This window comes from Nasonia vitripennis, chromosome 5, assembly GCF_009193385.2.
Source record: "Nasonia vitripennis strain AsymCx chromosome 5, Nvit_psr_1.1, whole genome shotgun sequence".
NCBI lineage: Eukaryota > Metazoa > Arthropoda > Insecta > Hymenoptera > Pteromalidae > Nasonia > Nasonia vitripennis.
In genome coordinates this window covers 9,942,028-9,967,091 of record NC_045761.1, presented here as the reverse complement: position 1 = coordinate 9,967,091, position 25,064 = coordinate 9,942,028, and positions in this window count along the sequence as shown.

The window sequence follows — 25,064 nt, the reverse complement described above, 5'->3', positions numbered from 1 at the left end:
ACTCGGCTGTGCGTTCTCTAAACACACGAAGTCGCAGAGATAAGGATAACAAGGATGAGCTTGGTTTATTATTAATCCGTGGCTTCGTTATCATTGCATCGCTCGGCATTTTACGAGCTTGAAAAATTAAAAGGATGCGCAGGGGTGAATAAAAATTTAACGATAGTGCGATGGCCGTACAGGTATATGAGACAGTCCGTACACCTTGCGTTTGTTACTAGTATTCTTGAGTGATCAATTCACATACTGCATCTTTTCCGTATCGTCTAAGGACTCGACTATAGTACCCGAAACAAGCCTCCCTTCATCAAAGTCAAGTGTACAAACCCCCCCCCCCCCCCCGCCCTCTTAAATACAGAATACACGAAAATGCTCTTCTTTAGCAGAATTTTCGGCAAACTAGTATCAATCAACGTCTCGCGCGTAGGGAGGTGAAAGAAAAGCTCGTCGTAACCGTGTCCGTTGTTGTCCTGGTCGGGTCAACTCGGATAGCAGAGATGACCCTAACCTCGTCGTTGGAGAAGATATAAGTGAAAGTCGCGTAAAAAAGCGGCATCGGCAAGGACAGCTCAATGCCTGCCGCGCAGATGGACAAAACTAAGTACAGGGTTGTCCTCTTGCCTATCCAAGGCTTTAGAGGATTCGCGATCGTCACGTATCTGGCAACAGATAGAACAGAAGTGCCTCGCAGCAAACCCTCTTTTTGCTCTATAACATGTATATGCGTAGATACCGTTTTATCGAGTTGCTCGTAAAAGCTCGACGAGCGATTTCGACAGACATAGATCATAATTGTTGACCCTCGAGAGCGGCATGACAAGGCACACTGGAAATTCACTGGAACCGCTCGTTTTTCATGCTTTCAGGAGATGACGCGCATTACTTCGACCTGTATATTATACGAGCGACTAATCTCTAGTGCCTCCTATATATATTTTCTTTTTTTTCCCAATCAATGAGTCTCAACGAAATATGTCGTTATTTTCCGTGAAACTCTAGGAGACGACGTTGATACTGCCAATCCTGGGCACCGGATACCTCGAGGAGCGTTGCCGTCGCTATATTCGTGTTCAGCGACCTCAAAACCCCCCGAGTAACGGGATTCGACTAATTATGTTTCAAATTCTAACAAAACTCCAGGAGACAACATTAATACTGTCTACCCTGGGCACCAGGTACTTCTGAGAGTATTGCCGTCGCGATATTCGTGTTCAGCGACCCCAAAAACCCCCTAGTAACAAAAGTGTACTTTCTCTCATCAATATTTACCGCGTTTTTTGCTTTGCTGCATTATTATTCACATTTGAGGTTACGTATCTCTTCTTTAACAACAATATGGGCAAAAATAACCTTATTCTTGGGTTAAAACGATGTCGCTGTTAGCCAATTATAACCCAATATTCTTGGCTTAGATAGGCTAATTCGACACTTATAAGCTTATTTTTGTGTTAAAATTGGTTGCGATTTCTACCAGGGAAGAGCGTAACGTTAAATGTTTTAAAGGATTATTATACGAAATTAGATTAATTTTAGTCATTCAATAGCTTACCAATACGCAACCTCCCTTATCATAAGTGATGATGGTCAAGCGCCAACCGAGTAATTTTCCAAAAATAATTTTCCACGGAGCTGATCTGGAAGAAGATTCAACTTACCAACAAAGTTCGTCGTAAAGTAATTTTTTAGCGCGAAAAGTGATTAAACGTAAAGTCCATAAAAGCTGCCTCCGGTCGAAAGCTCATTCGAGACGCGCGCACGAATCATCAGTCACGCTTAACTAAAGTCCAGTTGAGCCACTTTTTTACCCCCGATCAAAAACAATTAATCGCCCGGACTAAGCCTAAGTGGTGAAAATATTCGAAAGAGAGATCGTGCACCGGCCCTACGCGTGGAGGATAAAAATACCCCTGCCGCAGGCTCTTCTATTGGGGACAATCTGCGCGGCGAAATGAAAATAAACTGGAACGAATCCTAGAGCATTACGCTCCGTCGCAGATTGATTTTTATTAATAAACCGAAAGCCGTAAATCACCGGGACGACACAATTATTTTCAAAAAATTTTATGGCTGCGCGCGAGGCGAAGCTCGTAAATAGCAGCGGCAATTCATTACGAGACGAAAATTGCTCGTTGAAAGAGAAAGTGGCACGCGGCACTCGTTCGAGTGGAAGAGCATGCACAAATCATCGTAGCTGGTTTAACGCGAAGAATGCGCTGCTGCGGGCGCAGCATACTCGACATGCTCGGAAAAGGCAAACGGGACTGCATTGCCTAATATGAAGAGTACAATGGCGATGAGGCATCTCTGATGCTAGATACGCGGGAGAATTCATCTCATCGCGCAGAGAGAATCGCCATTGAAACAGACAGTAAAAAGTTCTCGGAAGTAGTCGGAGATAAGGAAAAAAATCCCTACTGTACGACGCATTTGCATTTTAATGGAGGTCGCAGTGTACCGTTACTGGGTGTTGTGATAAAATTGACAGTCGCTTTTTTTATTCATTCGCACATCAAAAGCACTTATCAAACAAACCGAGAACCGTTATCAAATTGAATCCGAGCTTTGTGCAAAAAAAAGAGCAACAGGAATTCCCAGCAGTGACCCACGAGTATAACGAATTGTAAACACAAGTCGCAACGGGGGATAATCCCTCCCTGCAGTTAAACAAAAAGCAGAGCCAGTACGGAGATAACAAAAAACCCATTTCCTGGCCTTTTTCAATCGCCCTTGAATCCATTCGAACGCCAACCCCCTATCCGAGGACTGCACCCTGGTAGCAGCGTTCGCGAGAAAGTACCTGAAAGCTACCGAGATTTTTCAAATCTAGCAGGTTTCCAGAGTAGAATCTAAATGAAAACCCCGATAAATCAGACATGATTTCTGGAAGAAATCTCGGTAGGATTTTTTCTCCACTATGATTTGTTCATATAACCTTATACTTTTCACACCAATGATCCTGCTCTGCATTGACATTGTTTGAAAATTTTCTTAAATTGATAAATATATATACCCTATAAATTCATCTACAATGTTTTTTGAGGGGGAAACATGATTTTTAAGATGCACATTAATAGTGAAAACCTGACCCTACACATGCATGCTTTCATACATGACAGTATGTACAGTGTTGTGTACTGACTGACTTAGTATTATTCAAGTACAATTACTGTGTAAAAAGTGTCATCAATGCACTCAAAGTCACCAATGATGAGGTTTGCACAGGTATTACAATCTGATCAGTATGCGAGCGCAGTCACTGTCAACCACTAAATCTCTCATAATCTTGCTAAATCCATGATATTGAAGTTTGATGTCTGTTCTTTTGCATTTAGACTTGTTAAATTATTTAGAAACAGACTGCCATATCAGTTTTTACTTAACAGTCTTGGTTCGGCTTTTCACCCTGGACCCTATGGCTTCGGCGTCAAAAAATGCAGGTGGGTCTGTACATGAAAGTTGAATTCATATCAGCTAGAATGAATTCAACTTAATATATTGTTACAACATGCCTGGCATGATAGTTTTCAAGTGAGAGCAAAATCAAAATTTATCGATTTCGATTACTTTTTTCACAATTTTATTTTGGCTCTCATTTAAAAACTATCATACTTAGAGAGCTGAAATTTTGCAACTTAATTTGTATTGGCATGTTGAAACAATATATTAAGTTGAATTCATTCTAGCTGATATGAATTCAACTTTCATGTACAGACCCACCTGCATTTTTTGACGCCGAAGCCATAGGGTCCAGGGTGAAAAGCCGAACCAAGACTGTTAAGTAAAAACTGATATGGCAGTCTGTTTCTAAATAATTTAACAAGTCTTAATGTAAAAGAACAGACATCAAACTTCAATATCATGGATTTAGCAAGATTATGAGAGATTTAGTGGTTGACAGTGACTGCCCTCGCATACTGATCAGATTGTAATACCTGTGCAAACCTCATCATTGGTGACTTTGAGCATCGATGACACTCTTCACACAGTAATTGCACTTGAACAACACAAAGTCAGTCAGTACAGCATGCTTGTACATCATATATGACAGTATGCATGTGTAGGGTTAGGTTTTCACTCTTAATGGGCACTTTGAAAATCATATGTTCCCTTCAAAATCATTCTAGATGAATTAATACGCTAAATATTCATCATTGAACATTGACTGGGAGAACTGTAGTTCTGTCTGCTATGCTATTCTGCTGTATAACATAGCAGACAGACTCTACAATACGCGTCATATACTTCTAGTATGCCTGTGCCCGGCCTGAACCGTACGCGCATGCGCAAAAAATTAAGAGAACTTCTGCTACTCGGGTTTCAGCGTAGAAACTACGCATATTTCTCGACGTATTCTGGGTTTCATTTCTACCAAGTCGCTATAGGATACGGGCCAGAACTTATCGGCCATTTGCTAACAGAGTAGGCGCAGAAAAAAATAGAGAGCAAGAAAAACGCTGTAAATCATTGGACCTCTGACTGTGGCTCCCCTGCTAATCTTTCTCAGCTTGGAATACATTAAAAGGGAGGATCTCGAACCGATAAGGAGAGAAACGACTATACTGCGTATAATGCATGCGCTGAGGCACATGTGTATAAGACTATTTGCTCTCTCTGTCTCACTTTGGCCGCAGAGATTCTCTCCTACATGTGCATATTTGTGTGTGTATAGCCACAGGGGAGCTCATGGCATTATTCTTTTATGCTTCTACGAATAGACGCTCCTTCTGTTTGCTCACTATACGCGCATTTCGCTTATCGCTGATAACGCGATAATAACGCGGTGGCTGGATATGTGACTTTTTTGTCGTGTTGTTGTTGGTTTCGTTCTCGCGATTATTTTTCGAAACGATCGCGGTAACGTCCCTCAAGTGCGTCTTAAAAACAGAGGGAGGTTTTTTTAGATTATGTGTTAAGCACTAGTTATACAGAGGCTGTGTAAAATAACATAGTATACGGCTGCTTATTATATGAACGATTAATGTTTGCACCGCTCAGTGTCGCAATTTCGCGACGTACTTAATAGCTAAGAGCTTTTTTAATGAGGCCGAGGGGAGCATCCCGCAACTTGTACAATGTCGAAACTAAAATCTTCCGTAAGGGAGGGCATGTCGTTAAATTGTTCCTATTAAGCACTTATGCCTATGGTGAAACTTTGTTTTTCATACTGGAGTAAAAGTATATATAGTTATAAATTGTATCCTAAACCGAATCGCATTACATGGTTGATCGAGCAATACGGTAATGCACTTTCTGCAGGGTTATTCGTTCACCGCCGAATCGATTCTCATCTCCGGGAACTCATTCGCTGGAAAATAATGCCGAGTAGAGAGCCGATATTTTGCTCAACTTTTATACGCAGTCACCTTTTTTTCTGCACAAAAAGAACTTTCTCTCCCTATCTCTCCGTGTAACATACGACGAAGAATCAACGTCAAGAAGCTTCACCGAGATATTCATAATCTTAACGAGCATACAGTCGAGGGCAGAACATTCATTCCGAAACCGTTTAACATTCCAAATACACGACGCGACACCCGAAATTCCACTAGGTGTAAAAATGCGTTCTTATATACTTGCGCGTTTACATAATCCGACGAGACAGACGAAGGAGGGGAAAAGTGACAGGGTCATGAATAATATACTCTCTTACACAGACCCACGCGTTTTCTTTCTTTTTCCCGCGTGAAATCTATCTTCTGTCGTATCCTTCGAGATTCCACGCATCGATAACACAAGTCACGGCGACGAATGACAATGGGTATAGGGATGAGAAAACCTCTGTCCAGAAATTTTAGAATCGAATTTTGATGTATGCGTCACGACGGCTCATAGAAATCTGAGCTCTCGAAAAAAGAAAGACATGATTATAGTGCGATTTTTCCTGGCGAAAACGACGAATTTGATTTCGGCCAAAAATAATAAAACAGACGCGCGTAGTTGATTGAGGTAAGATTTTGAAATCGAACATCAACTTTTTAATTTTTCTCTTTTTATCACGCTCGATTGGTCTCGTCAATTTCCGTCTTTTTCCGTTATTTCCGTTATAACTTTCAAGGGGGAGTTTGTATTATACAAATAGGTATGCATACAGTTCGTTTCGTTTTAATGACAAAAATTTGGGAGCAATCAATAAAATTTTTATTTAAACGTCGCTTTGAACCAATCTTTGCAGCCGTTTGTGCTCGGATTTACGTGCGTACTCAATTTGAGCCCCAAAATTTTGCTTCGTAATAGTGTACTGCTTTCAATGCACCGAAGCGATGTTTGTAAAGCAATCGTTTGTAGACGCTTAGTCGAACTTTCGGAAGAATTTTAATTGGAGAAATCCGTCAACAAACCCGTACTCGTTTTACACGTATGTTTTTTTATATTTTGTAGAACCTACCATTCCGTTATAATACGAAAGATATGATTCGTTTTCCGAATTAACGAGATAAAAATTCATGAAAATTGTCAATGAAATTTGATAAAAGTAAATATTTATATCATTCCAAGCAGTGAGGCCAAAACAATGAAAGCGTTGTTTATATATGTGCGTTTGAATCTATGTATTTTTCCGAAATTATACCCGGACTCCAAATTAATTCAAGTATGATTGTTCTTATATACGTGCAAAGCGCGATTATGCGCAAATGCATAAAGTGATATCTCGGGCAATTGTTCGGTCCTATATCGACAGCGTTAATTTTCCCCGAGCACGCGTCAAAGGCAGACTCGACATACGCGTCATCATAACCGCTCGTCTTTATACTAATACTGAATTTCAACCTCTGCTATGAGCATCCATACGAGGATAATATTCGCAGACGTGGCGAAAGCACACAGCGATGAACAGTCGCGCGTATGCGTCGAGCTTGTGAACCGAAACGGGCTATTGTGTGCCTTTTCTTTCTCTGCTCGTGGCAGATAGATAAAAAGATTATTGAAAAGTATTTTGTTCGGTCCCTTGCGGCAAATTCAATTAATCTCAGTCAATTGTCGCACGTACTAAAAACAAAAGAAATAATTCAAGCGAAAAACGGTAATGCATCACAGTATATTCTATAACCAGTCCATCCATTAATTTTCCAACTTTTGTCAAGCATTCAAGTGTGTTGCATGAATTTCGGCGAGTATGCAAGCGAAGGCTATGGCAACGTTAAACGCGCTATACCATAAGCCGAAAGATCTCGCGAAGTAGAATGAGGCCGGTTATGGTCGGACGTGCATTTGGTTCGCGCTTCTCGTTAGGAATCGGGCTTGTTTTGCTTTTTTCTCAACGGCGCGTGTCGAGTTTCCATTGTGTGTAGCTTCACGTATGCAAATACGAAAAGAGCAAAGCGCGTCCTTTGTTTTCGCAATATTTTTACTGCCTCTCCCGCAATTTATCAACGTCTGCGAAAATTCGCTCTCGCTTGTTTTCAGTAATTTTGCGAACCCGCATCACTATACTCATGCACACGATTAAATTAGAATACTTCTCGAGCCTCTAGTGCGACCTGCAAAGGGCTCTTCTCTCGATTTAATTACAATCGAATCGTAATCGAGGGCTTGCGCGATATATGATTTCCGGCCACCCTTGCAGCAGCAGTAGGGCATTATTAGTTCAATCAACGGACAATTCATTTCCGCTGATTGATGGCTCTACTCTGTACAGAGTAGCGTCATGATTTGACACGACTGCGAACCGCAGCAAGAGACGTCGTGATCGTCGTTGGAAAGTAAAATACCGCCAGAGGATACGAGTTTTTGACGTGTCATTGATGATAGTGATCATGAGAGCTGCCTTGTGCCGCGAGCCGCAAGTGTCCGATAACTCAAAATTTCGTGGGGTCGTTCGAATTGTGTGACTACTCTCACTTATTTGAAGACTCGGCTTTGGTATATTCTTTCGATTGCCAGAAATAGCATGGAAAAGCTTTTTGAAAAAATATTAAACGTTCTCTGCTGACTGCAACCGCCGATTGTATTACAAAGCCCAAAGAAAACACTGCCAATAAATCGGAAACGGATCCAATAAAACTCGGAACGAGGAAAATTCATCACGCATATCGTCGATCCCGGTCACACACGCACATACCTATATGTAAGGCTTCCTTGAAATTGATTCGCCGCTCGTGCTCTCGTCGCAACAACCAATACGTAAAAGCGTCTCCGCAGTCCGAACGCGTTTCGAACTCTTGTTGGCCTCGGATTATCGGAAGCTCGTCAGCCAAAACAGCTATTCCGCTCGCGTACCTTAAGTTCACAGAAATAAATATACAGCAGCAAATTAGACTGTACGTAATTTTAAGGACATAAAAGTTGGCGGTTGCCATCGCGATCTTATCGCTTCGTTCAGCCCTGAAAGCAACGCTGCATGTTTAAACTTTCGCCCGATAAATATAATGAAGGTTTGGAATAATTCATGTGCAAAAAGTTTGCTCTTCTTGTAGCAGAGAAATTTGCAGCTTGATTATATTTACGCGTATTTTCCGGTAGTTCCTTCATACAGTATAACTTTAGGTGCATACACTTGTGTTGGAGCTGGTAATTGCAGTTTGTGCGCTATACTGTTATACAAGCGTAAATATATCCCGAATTCGAAGTAAGTTGCAGTTTCATGAGCTTAGATCCGTAAAATTCAGTAGATATCGGAGGGAAATATAATGCGCCGATGTACCTATATAACCCTGAAACGTATAGCATCGACGTAATATTTCAAATTTTATTATCACCTTTTTATCGCTTCGCAGAGGGACGGATTTACGGCCGCAAAAAAGAGACAGAAAATCGTCGTCTCGACGGTTATAGAACCTGTATCGCGGGATAGATAAAAGCCCACGCGCGGTAATTCTACTCCTCTTTGTTGCAAATTTTCACGTTCAGCCAGTACTTAACCGCGACGAAGCTATGTAGTCGTAAAGGTAGAGAGAAAAATAAAATCGGAAATTAAGCGCGACACTCGTTGAAGATACTCTATACTGAGTTCGACGTGCAAAACTCGTGGAAACTCTAATCGTTATATCTTGTTTTCTTTCATCAGCAGCGAGCTTCTTGATGTTGATTTATTTAAGCATCTGAAAAGCATATCCTAATATAAACGTAGCGCGCTAAAGTGTTTCTTCCTTTCTAGAATCATCTTTGGGTCTGGGATGTATCTCTTACGGGAATTTGCAAGTTAACTCGAGTGCAAATCTCGCGATAAGACGTTACGTCTATATATGTAACATAATTTACGGAGAAATGGGATTCGAGAAACTGCAACACTTAAGAGGTTGCGTTTTACGATTTTCGTTAATGTCGGACCTGTTTGTACATCTTTTATTATCGATTACATCATGGTAAACAAACACTGATTTTTATAAAATGTTTAACATTTAAACTAGGTTTTTCGATAATATGTGGCAAAGGCTGACTTTCCCACGACCATTTTTGTGGCTGATTCAGCGATGAATCGACAAATTTTGTTGGTATTCCAATAGCGGTTCATTTTTTAGGTGAAGAATACGCCCCGAGTAGTTCGACATACTTTTGAAGAAGCATTGTACAGTCTTCGCGTGTTATTTTCGTGTTTATACTCATCGTTTCATTCGATAACAATGAGTCGTATTTGGGGATCTTGCGACTATGTTCACTCTTATACTTTCATCAGCTGAAAATCGAACTGGAAGATATAGACCTACATGACCGTGAGCAATACAGTTTCGACTTAGCTGTTTCAAAACATCGATCTATCCCTCTATAACAAAGAGAAATAATATTCGCTCTCGGGTGCTCGTCTGACCGCGGTAATAACAAGTACGCTTCCACAGCATCTCGAACGTGCGCTTCCAGTGCATTTCGCCCCATTGCAAACTCGAAGAAGCTTTCCCTCGGCAGGTATACACGTGCATAGAGAGAGGCTACTTGCGGCCAGCGTGCGCTCCGATAGCGCGAAACTCGAAAATGGATGCGTCCTGTCAAAGTATCGCGCGGAGACCCAAGTTGACACGATTTCCCTCGCGCTATCTCGCCTCTGTCTTGTCGTCGCGTTCATTTTAATCGTCGCGGGCATTGGCTATAGATGCACACACAGTGTGGCGCAGGCCTTCGCTGTGCGGAGAGAGAAACTCAGGCGGGCGATTTTTCGCGAGTCAAGAACTTGTGTGCGCTGATCGATCGTCCCGGCGAAAGAAAGTGATATGGGTTTCCTAACTTTTTTGCGAGGTGTATGTAATTTTTACGATCGACGCGCACTTTTTAACACCGGAAGCTATTGCGGATAGCCAGAAGATAGGATTAGTGGCTTATCGCATACTGAGAAAATCTCGGAGAAAATCGTGTGGTAAAAATTACTGTAGTGTCTCGGTTATTTTTTATTATAAATTTGAGGAAATGTTTTATTCTACGCTGGCTATAGCTTTTTTCTCTACGTCAATTTTACTGTGGCTATGTTACTCAAAAGGGGATTTCCCTGACTGCTTATTTTTTTAACTAGAATATATACATAAAGAAAAAACTTTCTGATTGAAAAAAACATATCACTGTTGTTAGCATACCCCGGAGCAAAGCGGGGCGTGAAAAGTATAGCAAAACTTGAGGGAGTAAAATTTGAAAAATGAACCTGCTGTTAAATTCTTTGAGTAAATACGCTTCAAAAATTCAAATAAGCCCAAAGTTAAAACAAAATGCAGTGAAAAGCAAACAGTACCTACATTTCTGCAAAAGCCAAATACGTGCACGTGACCCGTTGGATTAAATATTCAGCGATGAATTCATCACATACTAAAAGAGAGCTTTCCGCGCCGTGTTCTGACTTACAAGCTCATTGAGGAACGTGCTGTACGAAAGTGTGTCCTTTTTTATTGAATCTTAACGCAATGGACTTCATCACTAGAGGACACGCGTCTGCGCTACTCCGTGCAATATCATAAAATTTCATCCAAACATACGAGTTTCGAAGTTCATAAAGCTACAAAAAGGAAGAATCGAGACTCAGAGGCAATTTATCATATGGAATAAAGCGCTCCTAAACACGTAAATATTTAGCGTTCATTTTTTTTTTCTTACTCGTCGGCATCTCCCCTCATTTCAGCTTGAGGCCAAGAGAGAGACACTATTATATTCCAAACACGGAGGAGTACAGGCTGACGAACTTTAATGTCGGGTATGCGCTTTAGGCAACCTCGCGTTGGACGAGTTCTATCCTCTAAAACGATACATATCTGTAATGGATCGCAAAACCAAGTATTCCTACGCACCGAGACTGATAAATGTAAAAAACTTGCCGGAAGGAAGGAAGATGCAGTGGAGCATCTTGTAGGTGCGTTATTCAAATCAATAAAGAGGGTTCACAATATTCAACGTTATTGCAAGCTTGTACGCGAGTATCACAATGAGCGATGATTTGGGCAGAAACTTTAGCCGGTAATTCATAGATTATGTCTCGGGTGACGTAATGGCTGTGAAGATGAAAAAGTACGTCACCCCTCGTTTATCATATTGAGACTAACATTACACAATCGCCACATTTTTTCCACGAAGAAGAACCATCGCGAGCTTTGCTTCCGTCACCCAAAAAGAATTTCAACCTCCCGATACCGGAAGTGACGCAAGGGTGAACTTGCCTCATCCTTCTCTCTGGAATCCGCTCCCTTTCCGCAGTCATCCCGAGGCAGCCAATAAGCATACACGAATCAAAAAATCAGCTGATTTCGTCGGGGGATACGTACAATCTCGACCTCCCCCTGGTCGTTTATCACGCAGCCGAGCTCCCGATACAAATTTCACGCAAATTCGCGAGCGCGCACATGACGAATCGACAAGGCCAGTCGGCCAGCATGTATAATGTACGCTTGGAATTTCTCGGGAACGTCGGAATATATAAAAAAAAGGGATGATCCGTGTGGTATAACGCCTTTGTTATTAAGCCTATACTTGCCCTCGCAAAAAAAAGACTTCTTCCCTCTTCCCGTTTTTTTTTTCAAGCGTTGTTAACATTTTTTGTATGCCGGCAGCTCTATCACTTACGCAACCGGATTCTTCTCTCCTTCTCTCGTGGAGAAATATGCCTCTTTCGCAGCGCAATCGCGGTCTCGGGCGATTTATTTACGAGAGCGACTGTTGCGTATGTAGGCCTAATGGCCGCTCGTTTAGCAGCTTATTTATGGAACTGTTTTGGAATGGTTATGTGCTCGAGAAAATGTATTTCGCGCCAATCAAGAAGCTGTAACAGTCGTATAGACTAGGTATATCGTTCGCATGATTGATATGATTTTGATCACCTCGTGTATTGTTTTCATCTCTCGGTTTCTTATTGAATGATAGACTGGGCGATCGTCTTCCGAGGAAAGATAATAAGGTAGAAGTCGTGCTCTCAAGCCAGAGAGCTGACATTGTCACTTTGGCAGGGGATCTTGAAGATTGTGTTCCTTCTCGCGTTGCACTATTCATCCACCACACTTTGTAGAAGTTCGGAAAGAAAGACAATTGCTGGAAAATGAGCTACTCTCAAGAGCAACGTGAGAAAGTTAAACTTATACAAGAAGTGAGGCACCTGGAAAAATCTTTTCCGTGTCCCCGGATCATCTTTATTTAGAAACTCTCTTTCTGCTGAGACGCTCGTTGGCTTTTCACTTCGGAACAAACATTGACCGTATACTATTGGATGTTCTATCTGAGATTTTGAATAAGCTCGATTCATATTGTTTATATACAAAACTCGTGTATTTGGACTTTATGTGCGAGTCTGTCTCTGAAGAGGGATGCTGCCTTTAAAATGAATATCATATTTCATAAAATCATCGCCTTATTGTAGTTAATCTTGTATTATAGAAATCAACATGCAGTTATAATTAAATAACATACCTGTGCAGTAGAATATTACATCGACACACCTTTGGTAGATTCGCCTTGAAATGCAGCAGAGTTTTCCGTCGGTTCAACGACATCCTTTTTCTGTAACATACAAGAAGATACTGTGTGAAGACATTTTTTTAAATTTTCATAAATCTATCGTTCCACTCTAAAATTTATATTCTTCTAGAATACAACTCGCCATCGTCGCCATGCAAATGACAAAGGCGCTCACAGAAATTTCTGCGCGTCTGTGACTTCAAGACAACAACGCCTAGTACTGATGACCGAATTCAAAATTGAAAATAAACACTCTCGGCAGTTTATTTTTAAACTCCCTTCCACGCCAATAGACACTGCGGAAGCCGCTCTCACGCGAGAACGGAATAGCCTCGAAATTGGCAGATCGTCGTATATACCTACTTACTACAATGCTCTTCAGGCCTCGTAATCTGCGGCTGAGGCAGTATTTTGTGCTGAAAAGCAGAGCGACTTTTATCGGATCGTTAAAGTCGGTGCGTCGTCTTCCCGAATAACGCCTGCACATGGACGTATCCTATACATACGTGCGCGATTCGCTCGATCGATGTTTATTAGCAAGATCTCTCCACGAGTTTAACGAGAGGGCGATTACACAGAGGCGATGACGATCGTTTATTCGAGTTTTCTCAACTTTTAATGAGCCTACAGTAAACACTTGCCAATTCGTTTTCGCGCCAGAGGAGTCTTTTAAAAGGTTCTTCGGTAAAGACACGCTGAATGACGAGCCGTTGATGAGACGTTGAAAAGAGGCGGTGAGCCGAATTACGTTTTGGATTAAGATGGTCGTGTAACAACAATAAAAATATCATTTGAAAAATAGTTAATATACGAGGATGAATGAAGCCACTTTTTATACATAGATAAGATATATGTCACGTGAAAAGCTCTATATATAAGCGAGTTTTAATTAAGAATTTTTTATGCCTTCTCATCAAAACCATATTTTTACGCGGCCAAGCTTAAAGCCAAGGCAACGTTTCTTTTCACCTTTTTTTCTTTATAAAACGAAGTGTTGCTGCAGCAAAAAGCTCCCTGCTCAAGTATTTTTAAACCGAAATTCAGTTTCGTTTACAATATGAAATAAAATCTAAATGTATAATAAATCGAATAAAATCAAAATCTCATTACAGAAGGTTCGCAACCTCTAGGAACGTCCGACGCCATGGGTAATAAATTTGCGCCGACGAAAAACGACATCGACGAAGCGTTCAAAGGCAAATAGCCACGGGAAATCGTTGGCAGAACGTCCACGACCGATCTCACGGTCGTCTGCTTCTACAATTTCGTACACGACGACGACAAGAGTAAGCAGCTTTGTCATTGCTTTACATCATCAAAAAAGTTAACTTTTAAGTATGTATTTTGCAAATCGATTTCCTCGAACAAATTCATTTTTACTCGCGAAAATTTACCTATAGATCATTAAATCGTCAACAGGAATACGGCAAGAAGCCCCGCATTCTTCGAAACTACGCTGTCTTCTTTTGAGGCTATTAATTGGTTTCAAAGATAAATGAGGGAAAACCGCTTGAAAGCTTAATTAAGGTAAATAGTTCAGCGAACGGGCACACTGCGGACGGTTCTCTCGCCTCTTGAAAATTACAGGCTTGCACTTTTCTACGAGCTTCATATCAAACGCCTCTCGGAGCGTAAAATGCTCTCAAATTATTTCTCGCGCGTATAGCTTCATCAAAAAAACAGCGCAAGTATATCAATCGTTCTCGTTAAATATAACAACGCTCATCCTCGCGCAGCGCGAGAAAAATGAATCGTTGCAGTATGGCTCGTCGCTGCAAAAAAGCGCGATCAATGAAATTCTCGTTAAAGATTTTTCGCAACCATATTATTTCTCGAGCTCGGAAGGACAAAGGATAAGGGTCATTCTCTCCGAGAAAATGGAAGCACTGTGTCATCTCCGTGGCGGACAGGTGTGCGGCAGAAGCGAGAGAAAAATTACCTGCGCTTTTTACAACTCTTAATTATTTCCCCAAAGATTAATGAGGAGCGTGTAGAACCTTTGAGAAAAACGCGCTTAATGGTGCGTCGCTAGCCCGTCGATCCTTCCATTCCCTCTCGGCATATATAGAATAAGAGAAAGAGAGAAACTCTCGCACAGAGACAATATAGCTACAGCGGCGCATGTGTCTGTAGAGTATATAAGTTAGGGGACGAATGGCTGCCGTTGCTCACAGGTACATGTGGAACGAGTGAGGGAGGTAGCCATGCGGCTAGTGCTCTGCTGTCCCAAGATGTGCGACAAGATTGATAGCGAATTGAAAAAGCTGAACGAGGAGTTGGAGCGCGAGACGATTAATAGGATGAAGGGGTATACTCTGTACGTAACTAACCTGCCCACTCAGAATATCGATCGCGACCTGATCATCGTACTCGACGAACGTTTCGTTTATTTATATTTATAGTGCCAAATGTTAATTGTATGCTTCGCTCTTGTTCGACTGCTATGAAGTGCTGTAGTGATTGGAGAAGTGCTTTTTGCGCAGATTCTCTTTAAAGAAAAAATTTCATAAAACCCTCATTTAAAACAGCAGCACTCGACGCAGAATAAAAATTTTAAGCTCTTCCCACGTTTCCTCGTTAATCGAAAGTATGCTCAAATTGAATCAGCACGATTCTAGGAAAAAATGTGAAAAGTAAAATTTAATTTTTCAGCTGACAGACGTTTTATACTTTTAATTACACGCGAGATAAAAACGTCATTCTGAATTGAAATTATTGAAATATTTAAATTGTTATAGCAAATTTTTTGGGTTATTATTAGTTTACTTGATGAATAATTGACTAACCAGATTTCAATTACAAGAAGCAAGGATAGTAAAGATCGACTTTATCAATTATGTGGTTTTAAGGACAAGTTTCGAATGTATCAATTGATTCCCACATCTGTTTCCTTTAATAAAGTAGGTCAGACGCAAAAACATTTACTCTACTTATGCAAATGAATATATGCACGTTATAGTGTACTTAAGAGTGAGCTGCTATGCAAATTCAATTTTATCCCGGCTCTCTTCTTATTTTCGATCTTCGCGCGCTAGTCTTGCCACGCAAAATTAAGGCAACTGCATAAGATTATTTAAATTATTATATTTTTTATTCTTTGCCAATAACAAATATTGCATAACGGCCGGGGTATTCTTCTTTTTTCCATCTAAATTTAATCCGCGCGAAAAATCGATAGTGAAATTGAAATTTTAAATTGAAATATCCCGTGTAGATTAGCATATATTTTCAATTTAATGCAGCCGCACGTTTGAAGATGAAATAAGGGATGTGTTAAATCGCAATCCTATGTTTTTATCTTACGCCCATCAACCTCAGGCAGCACATAAAACTGCGAGTGTATCTCAAACTAGAGAGATAAAACTCGACTTGGCGCCTGATCCTCTCAAACTTTCTACTCGAGCTTGTACTACATAGCCATGACATTTTCTAAATTGTCCCATGGACTAATCGCATATCTATCTCGAGAGAGACTTAAGAAGCCATGAAAGCCACCAGGCAACCGCGCGGCAATCTCTTTTTACTCTCATCCTCGATCCAGACTATTACCTGCCGCACGAAACCCAATACCGCAAGCTTTCCTGCACTAGTAGCGCCGCAAAAGCAAAGTACCCTCTTAGCCGCGAGTCGGCGATGAGCCCGTGCATCTAGACGCAATAAAATATTTCTTCTCCACCATATACTAAAACAATCGCATATACGACGGTAGTTACGACTAGTTGGGTCTAAAGGACCTCGTGAAAGAGGTGTCCCTTCGCATGGACGTCTACTTCAGCGCCTGCAAGATGGAAGCCGAGGTGGTCAGAACAACTCCTGCGGCACCGTGAGTATAATCCACTTATGGATTTCTCTCCCTGCACGGCTCAGCCTCTCATCGTGATGGCGTTGTCGACGCGGAGAATTCGCGCCTAACGATAAGGATTCTTTGTGCCCGGATTTATTGAAGATCACGGGTTCTTCTTTGCCCCGAGATCAGCTGCCACTCACTTTCTCTTCTGAGAGGATTATACTTAGTCTGCTGCTATGCGTTCCATCCACTCTCTAGCATTATACGTGCAGAAATTTTTATCAATCACGCATCTTAAGTAGTAATCATATTTATGTTTACTAGCAAGATCAATGCACGCTCCGCGCGCTCTGCTTTATATTAAACATTTTTATAGGTTAGAAACAAATTATCACGCGCGTCCCACCATCTATCTTGTAATCTTATTGGCCAATCGACGACCAATCAGAGAACGATGATTCCTCTCTTTTTTAGAGTAGGATACTAAACGTACAAGCAGGGATACATGAAATGGCTAAATCTATAATATTTCCAACTTGTGTGGGCGTATCTGCGGTGTCAAAAGCACATATTCCATATCCATCTCGACACTTTATCCTTTAATACACTTGAAAGTGCGGAAAATTCCATTCCTGCACTCGGCGAAAAAGCCTTTACACGCTGTGGCCATGGTCCAAAAATGTGGGCGCATGCAATAAAAAATTCTACCGCTCTCAGGCAGTACGGCCACATCCGCAACTGTAAAAAATTGGCCGCCTCGCGCGCATTCGGTTCCGCGGTGTCGAATAAGCACGGCCGCTACCCCTTATAGTGTGACGTGCTACTACCACTGCTATACGTTTTCGGATACCTGCAGGAGTGAAAATAAAAAGCGGGCGGGAATCGTATAAATATAACACTGCTGTGCGTTGGCGTGGCGGATGTTGCGATGCAGCCGTACAGATTTCATAGAGTCCGAATGTTTTCTATGCTTTACTTACTTTGAGTTTTTCGAACAGATGACTTCTGGTGACACGGAGTCGATCCTACTGGCCTCCAAAGCCTTCTGCAATTACGCAATTGAGACACCTCGTGTCTGTCAACCCCGGCAGTCTAACCATCAGCATTAAGAGCGATTAACAGGAACACGGTGATGGTAAGTTGGCTTATCATACAATGTACGTATACATCGTTGCACGAGAGAGACGACTTTGACGTTGGGTTTGTTGGAATGTGATCGATGCTGCTCGCTGACGATTGAACGACGGGAATCTTATTCTCTCGAGACAGCCCGTGATGGATGCGCTTTTACCTTCCGATTGAACGCAGATGAAAGGGAGCCAGCTGCAAATATTTTACTCGGTTCTTTTGATTAGTCGTTATGAGGCGGAGATTGTTGGCCAAACAAATATCGGAAGATTCTTTGGACCCGTGAAAAGATCAAAAAGTTCATCCTTGAGTTCTGTTTGAAAATAAACTTTTATCACACAGAGTCGAAGGAGGTGATGTCCGAACAGACAACGCGGAAGCAGCAAACGAAGATACATTAGCTGTACGTGATGCGCTTAGAGTTTCGTATGTCTTTCGCAAGACATTCTCCGAAGGTTACATATGTGCGCTCTTATCTGAGATACATTGTTGCGGTCCGCAGCTTTAATTTACAACGATAATATAAGGTTTCGCGTACTATACAAATAACAATAAAATTTTTTAGTACCGAACTTTTACTTTGCGTCAACTTATTTTCAGGTAAAGCTTTATTATTTATGATACACTTTCGATTACCATTTGACGATAAATTCAAAAGGCATAATATGCAATAACATAACGTGCCACCAAATGCTTGTAATTTCATTTCGTTGGATTAAAACGCGTAAAGCTTGACGCAGCTTATCCCGTCTGGAAATTTCTCGGATAGAGCTTTTTTTGTTGTTGAACTTGCGCATCTGCAGTGTAATTGGATTATAATTACAGTCCATGAAATACGGCGTTTAAAGTTGCATTGCGATAAAACCACGGAGGGATGCGCGCGCTAATTGTGATAACGATCTCCAAGCTGTCTTAACTTTTTTAAATGGGAGCTTGATACTTTTTACGACTTACTTTTAAACATCGTTTACGGCGGCTTACACCATAAATTTCTCCGCTAACTTTATATTTATGCTTTTCTGAATAATACATTGTCTGATTTCTCTTTTAACGAAAACCAATATTCCAGTTCGATGAAACAAATCTTAAATCAAAGAAATAAAATTGGGCTATAATCTTCCTCCGGAAGATAAACTCATTACGCCAGGTTCTAATTCCCACCGACGATCACATACCTACATACCACACTTCCTTCTCTTTCCTTGTTTTTCCGCCCGCATGAGTAAATACATACTTGCGTAAAACACCGCAGACTCCGGGGGATGAACGACATCTACGTGGTCGCGGCGCTGATAACCTCGTTGATAGCCGCGGGCTCGCGCGACTTCACGATCCATTGACTATCCCAGGCGCTCGACGTTCTAGGTTAGAACACGCTGCAGTTTCTTAGTGCCATCCATACCTGCGTGACCAGCCACGTTCACACCGAGCCTGGGGTGGCCCAGTAGTTCGTCGACGACGTCAGGTTTGAGCTCGAGAAGATCATGCATACACCCGAGGAGGAAGCCGAGGGAATGGTAAGTGTGCTTATTCACTTTTTCTGAGAGCGCGAGGAAAGTTAGCACTCGAAAATGGAAATTTACGAAATCCAGACTTGAAGTAGCTTGTCAAGTATCTTGACGAAACTCAAACTATTTCAAATCACTGCTATTTGCTTGGCGTTGGCGCCTACCTCTCGAGAAACTATTTACTCACTCTGATTGCAAGTAAAGTGCGTGTTTAGTGACTCTATTATTCTTGCATCACAAACAGGTATATAAAGACGATTTCTACAAACGAGATTATTTCTAAGCAGTTTTTATTTGTTCTACCATCTCGTACGTCATCACTGATCCTAAAACATTCATGCCACATTCAATATCTTCGGGTCAAACATATGGCAAGACTGTGTACCGATATGCGCTGACGTATACTCAATATTCCGTATGAAGTTTTCCCCTTGGCGAATGCTCTCGTCTCCTCAAGTCAGATGACATTTCTATAAATGTGATTATAAAATAACGCATGAACTTCACGTAACATACGCATCGCTAGCTTTGATTTCACCGCTATGCGTAAAAGTTTCATCTCATTTTCCGCCGGTATGATTTTCCGCGTGGGCAACGAAGAAGCAGAAAATTGAAAGCTCTTCTATACGGGCACGAATTTCTGAAATATATTCTCACAATACCTTATACCAAGTGCGCGAAAGCGCCTTCTAAGGAAAGCTCTCACTCAAGAAGCAATCGGTCAAAAGCACCACCCCAACTTGTACATATATGTACAATGAAAGAGTTATTCCACACGTGTGCCGCACAGGCCAGATGTCGAACGCCCGAAAGCGTTACATCGATAATTGCGTAGACTCCGAGTGGATTTTCCGTTACAGAAGTTTAATTGCTGGCCGTATACAGAGAATCGTGGGCGGTTCCGTCTCCTCTATATACACCTCGCCGTTGTCATCGTCGCGCACTTCCACTTCGCTGAGATCCGAGAGTTCTTTGTTTTCCGCGCGAATCGAGTTACCAGGTGCGGTTTCCTTGACTCTACCGGAGCGAAAGAGAGATGCGTCTTACACCTGGGCGATGCAGCTATCGATTACGCAAGCTCTCGGCGATATGCCGGCGAGAATCTAATTTGTTCGAAACGCCACTTCGCGCGCGAGAGAGCTTTTTTACGATTTTCTTTGTGTTTTACGAGTCGAAGGGGCTGAATTTCAGGGTGATTGCATTCGCAGTCGGATGACGGAGTATTCAATTGCTACACTCCATCGGGGATTAAATTTGGCCTCTGTTCTCGCCTCGCGACACGTAGACAAACACCGGGAGAACAATCGGTGTGGCTGCGAATACGGTCGTTGGAAAATGTATTTGCTCCGGGCGGGCGTGATATTGACCGCGCGCGCGTCCCCGAAGACAGAAAAGGCTCGGTTATTTGTTTTGGGAGTTACGTGATGGTGAGAGTTTCTCGCAGTCAACTTCATGTTATGTATATGTATGTTGCAGTACGCCCTCTCTACGGCTCGACCCATACCTGATTGCAGCGTCGTGGGCGACATCACCAGGACTTCCTGGACTCCTAGACACGCCTTCGTACGGTACCGAGACTCTGGATTTGCAGTGCGACGTATCTGATACAACCAGAAGAATTCTTGTTCAGTTTACTTTTTCTGCCGTCTAATTTTGCACTTCTTTTTTGTTTGAGATTCTTAATAAAGGAGAAGTTTTTAAGAAAAGCTACTCACGGGGTGTGTCCAGTGGACTTTGTTAATTTCTGCCCTTGAGAGAAAGTTCGATCCTTTTGTCAGCTATCTTCTGCTGCTGTCGCGTTGAGTTTTGTAGAAGAAGTGCGCTGATTCGGTGACGCGTTTTCAAGTAAGTACACGATGAAGTATTTTGCAATTAGGACGAAGCTGCGTGCCGTGTAATAGTTCTTGAGCTTTCGAGAATTTTTGAATGCTCTCAATTAATTTGCGCGTTTAAATTTGTTCAGCAGTGCATGCGGCGATGAAAAAAGCGCGCGATGAAAAGCAAGAGAAAGGAAAAAGAGCTCGATAATTGATACACTTGGTTGGTTCGCTTATTTTTACCAATTAAATAGCGCTAATGTTCAAAGCATGCTGAGGGACGAGTGCGCACAGAAAGAACATTTTTAAACGGATATTTAAACGCGAAAATGTATACTTTTGGTACTGATCTGATTGAAACTCTCGTATATCTATATAGGCAGACATAGACATCAAATTACGCACGCAGTAGATTGTGAGCCTTCGCTTCTTATAGGAAAGAGGAGCTTTCAATTCGACTGCGGATACCGGTAAAGCCCCGCGGCTGTATTATTCAACGCGAAAGACAGCGACTCCGGTTCTTCATCCCATCAACTTGAGTATTACGAAACAAGAAAAATCGCGTCGTCGTCTCGATCGATCAACCACCGCTGCGAGAATAGTCGGTAATCAGGGGTCATCATCGTTACATCTCTGTTTCGCTGATGATGCAGTCAAGCATAACGATCACTTACACGTGCCGAGAGACATCTCTCAGACTCTATACGTGAATATCCGAGATGGGAGGGGGTGCACATTATATGCGCACTTTGATGTCATTGGGAAATCGAGAGGGATTTTCCGGTCGCGAGAAAAGAGGGGGGGAACGCAGTGCAAGTTACAAAGGAGCTTGATCCGACAGCGGGTGTAGGGTTGCTGACGTCATGAGGAGGATCGTTACCGGACCGATATCGGAGAGGATGTGTAGCACAGTGCGGAACTCGATTATACGATGCAGCTTTTCGGCGTCATGAAACTGGAATGGCGATTTCGTTCTTGTTGTGCGCGTACATAAAAATAGCTGGGTTCAGCTTGCGCGCACTTAAAGGCAATGTTGAGAACAAGTATTGAAAGCTCTCGACCTCTTCGAGTCTGCGGTGATAATTTATCGCGTTGTCTAACCAAACTCGGGTGTTTCTACTCATCACTATGATCGTCCTTTAGAGCCATTAAAGTAAGCACACAGTACGCAATAGTAAACACATTAAAATGGGTCAATCAGCAACTGGCTATGGTATTTGAAGAAAAACCAGTACCATGCATTTGTGTTTTCCACAATTTCCTTTATTTTACCATACCCCAACTCACGCATCGGTATTGTTCTCAAAACTCATATTATAACCGCCAGATTTTCTCAACGAAAATTATCCCCGTAAAACATCGCGCGAGAGCTCTCGCATAAAGTCACGCATAGGAAAACCGGCCGCTAAACGAAAATCGTGATGGTCCACCCAGCTGCGTTAGCATCGCCGTCCTGATGCACAGCGCGCAAACGTTATACCAGCAGGGCACATTATACGGGTCAGGTCGTCGCGGGGGCGTCGTCGGCCACAGCAAGAATCTCGGACATTCCTGCTTGGCCTCTGCGGCCGCACATGGGAATGCCGGCACGTTTGCTGCTCTGCCTCCCCTCCAGCTCTTTTCTCGGGCTATATCATGTGTGCATGTACAGCGAGAGGAAAGCGCGGATGCATCAATTTGCAGGGCAAAGCGATAAGAGCCAGGTCGATATGAGGAGGGTCGAAATTTGAAAAATTTATCGAAAAAGTCTAAAGCTTCTATTTCAACCGAGAGAGCTGCAGTTTGCTTTGAGTTTCTCGCTTATATTTACTTGCGTGGTTCGCTTTTCTAAGGAAATGCAAACAACTATATAAGATTATGCAAGAATATTTATATTTCTTAGAACCATTTCACGGAAAATTACGTGAATTCAATTTTTCCCTTGAATCACTGCGAGCGCATAGCAGAACGCAACTGCAAGTTCAGCTTGAGACGATATTTATTCATGCGCACGGAGCTACACGAAGCCGTGGTTTTTGGCAAATGTTTGCAAGAGAAAGAGAGAACGACGCTGAAAGTCTACACACTGCAGGCTGAATGTCAGCCACAGGCCGAATTCCCTCGGGTCAACTCGTTTATTCTTTAATGTATTGTTCACATACGTCGATAGCCTAATGAATCAGGACCTTTTTACACAGACGAAAATTAAAGCTGATTTCGAGTAGATAATTAATAAACTATTTTAATGATAAGTATTTGACCATAGCCCTCTTACAGTATGGAGACACGACCCTAGAGTTACTTTCCATTGTCGAAAGCTAATAAATTATGAACCGAGAGCTGTTGCATTACTATACTCTCGGAAAATGTTTCGACGACGATACTATAGGGCCACTTTTGGAATATTGATGATTACTTAAGGCGCATTAATATGGCAGAATGTAATAAAGAGAAGTTTATTTGGTCTCGCGAGGCTATTGGTGCCACTTAGAGAGAGTTTCCAAGTACCTCAATATTAACGTTTTCCTAAATCACGAGATGGGATCCATAATATTATAAGTAGCGCTATAACCTCCCAAACGTAAGCGCGACTTTTTTTGTCTCGAATTAAATTTCAATTTCGTTCGTAATTTCGCCCTCGCGCTTTCAGGTTGCGTTGCATAAATTAATAATTGAATAAATCCAGAAGCGCGCATCAAATTGATTAAGCCAATAAACTTAAAATCGCATCACGCTTCTTAAATTTTAATGCCGATACCGTGCATAAAGCTCCTAATGATAAACACAGAATCGCGACAAAAGCATCGCAGCTCGACCGAGACCGCAATAAACATCCAACGAAGCACTGCAGCGCGTCTAGAAAGGAATAAATACACAGTCTAGCTGACATAATAACCTCAGGGACTGCAACGACTTCCAACGAAAGACCAAACCTCCTTCTCTATTCAAAAGCACACAAACGGCAGCGGTTACTCAAATAAACAGAGCAAAGAAGCGAGTGGATAATCGCGAGAAAGTAAAGCATGCTCTCTGCACCAACAAGCTAACAACATACAATATTATAGAGACCAGTCAGCATCGGGCATAATATACTATCCATTACCACGCGCGAAAAGACACGAAGAATGCAGAACGCGTATAGCAGTTCTACAACACACGCAAGCAATAATAAATTAGAAGCTTCAGCGCCCCGAGAGTATGTGGGCCACGCGGCCGTACATTTCCGCGCGTCCCCTCGTGAATAATAAAAAAGGCCCTCTGTGTGCGTAGGTGTATGTGTATATATGCCTGGAGCAGGCTACGAGGACGCGCAACAAGAATTCGCGGCGTTCCCGTGACGGAAGGAAAGCGAGAGACGAAGTTTGCGGAGGAGAGACGGCGGAAGACTGTGTTTTATGCGTTGGAGAACTCGGAGAAGTTTCCGGGAAGATGTGCTCGCTGATGGGAAGACGAATATTTTTGTCAATGGACGGATAGTTGATACGATGCAATTTTGAAAATTAAGAGTTTTGAGAGTGATGAGAGAGTTTTAAAAAAAATCTTAAGAAGTGCTGATGTCTTATAACCATCTTATTAATAGTGCATCTCTCTCGATTTTATTTTTCACGAGATCACACAATATTTTGCGTGCTTCAAGGACGACCGCCGACTTGCCACTGGAAAGAGGAGATACTGATGCTTGTAGAGCTTGCACGATAACGATATATGGTTATAACCACGGTATGAAAACGATACTTTTGTACAAAGTTCTGACAAACATTTTTTTTCTCTGAAATAATAACTTATTAAATTAAACTAAATCATACATCAGTTACATTTTGATTGAAATTTTTCTAAAGTTTCAAAGTTTCCCAAGTACAAAGTAGACGCAGATTAAAATGTTAAGCTACTGCTCGTTGAATTACGCGTTTATATAAGAAATAGGAAGAGTGCAGGCGACGTGCTCCTTTATACAGCATTATAAAACCTTACTAGGGCCGCCTGCTGCTG